The sequence below is a fragment of the Silene latifolia genome, chromosome Y, assembly GCF_048544455.1.
Source record: "Silene latifolia isolate original U9 population chromosome Y, ASM4854445v1, whole genome shotgun sequence".
NCBI lineage: Eukaryota > Viridiplantae > Streptophyta > Magnoliopsida > Caryophyllales > Caryophyllaceae > Silene > Silene latifolia.
The window spans coordinates 103,860,498-103,861,955 of NC_133538.1; the positions used below are offsets into that span (position 1 = coordinate 103,860,498).

A 1,458-nucleotide genomic window follows, 5' to 3' on the forward strand; every position below is an offset into this window, starting at 1 on the left:
CTTTAAGAGACCACAATATACCAAACCGGGATGACTCCTCCTCACCAATAAATTTTGGCGTCCTAGCACCCAATAACTTTGAAATACAACCCACTCAATTAGGAGTAATAGAGAGGGATAACTTTCATGGGAATGTCGAGCAGGATGCCCATGCTCATATTCGCAAGTTCAAAAGCAAGGTAGCCATGATGAAGATGAATGGAGTGCCATAGAATACATTGAGGTTCATGTTGTTCCCATTTATACTAAAGGACAAAGCCGAAAGGCCTTTATAGCCAAATACTACCCATCATCTAATACGGCGATTCTCTGTAATGAAATAACGACCTTTCAACAAGAGGAGGGAGAATCGCTAGCAGAGGCATGGGATAGGTTTCAAGATCTAATTGCTAGGTGTCCTCATGACGGCATTCCGGCGTGGTACGTCACACAAACGTTCTTTCAAACACTCCTCCCAAGGACAAAGAAATGGTGAACGCATCGGCGGGAGGTGGCTTTGATCACCTTGCAGATGCCGAGGGATCCGCCTTAATTAAGAAGATGGTGGAGTCCAAGGCTAACTATGGGTCAAGGGGGAATGTGTTGTGAAGGAGTACTAGATACCCATAAAAAAATAAACAATGCAAGTGTTAATCCGGAAACAAATGCTAAGATTGACCTTCTCACTAAGACGTTTGAGGAGATGTCTAGGAAGCAAGTTCGCCAAGAAAATTATTCTCATGGACCAACCATGGAGGAGTATGTATAAGCTCTTACTTGTGAGTCTTGTGGAGGAGTAGGCCACACCTATGACATATGTGCTAACAAACTTTACAACAACATGAATGGTGAGAACAATGTGCAAGATGCCAATATTTTCCAAGCCTTCAACAACTCCACTAGACCACCTAGACCACCCTTCAACAAAAATCAAAACACTTATAACCCAAATTCAAACTATTACGATCCGGGAATGAAGAACCACCCTTACATGAGTTATAAGAGCACCAATGTCCAAAATCCACCACCACAACCCCAATCAAAAAACATGAATCCTCCGGGATTCAATCAACAAGGAGTGATGGATTCAATTCAATGAACAATTATGGCAATAATCAAGGGAATCAAGCAGGTTTCCAAAAAAGTCAACATGGATACAACCAAGGAAATCAAGGGTTTCAACAAGGAGGGTTTCAATAAGATAACTAAGGTTTAAACCAAGTTTATCACAACCAAGGGTACCAAGACCAAAATTTCAATCAAAATAACCAAGGGAACCAAGAGTACAACCAATGCTTTAGCCAAGTCCAAGGTTCGAATTTCAACAATCAAGGGTTTAGAGGAAAATAATCAAGGACACTAAAACAACAACCACCAAGGTCCAAACAACTGATATGATTATGGATTTCCTCTTCCCTTGGCAAATCAACTTTTCCAAGAACCTCCACTGATGCGTGCTATTTTTATAGTGTTTTAGGA

General features: G+C 41.2%; 1 non-coding gene across 1 annotated transcript; it reads right to left on the reverse strand.

The window, feature by feature from the left end:
• Nucleotides 1–304: 304 nt before the first annotated feature.
• Nucleotides 305–411, reverse strand: LOC141636568 (small nucleolar RNA R71). The gene has a single exon (XR_012541174.1). It is a non-coding gene; the product is annotated as a small nucleolar RNA R71 (small nucleolar RNA).
• Between the last annotated feature and the right edge of the window lie 1,047 nt (nt 412–1,458).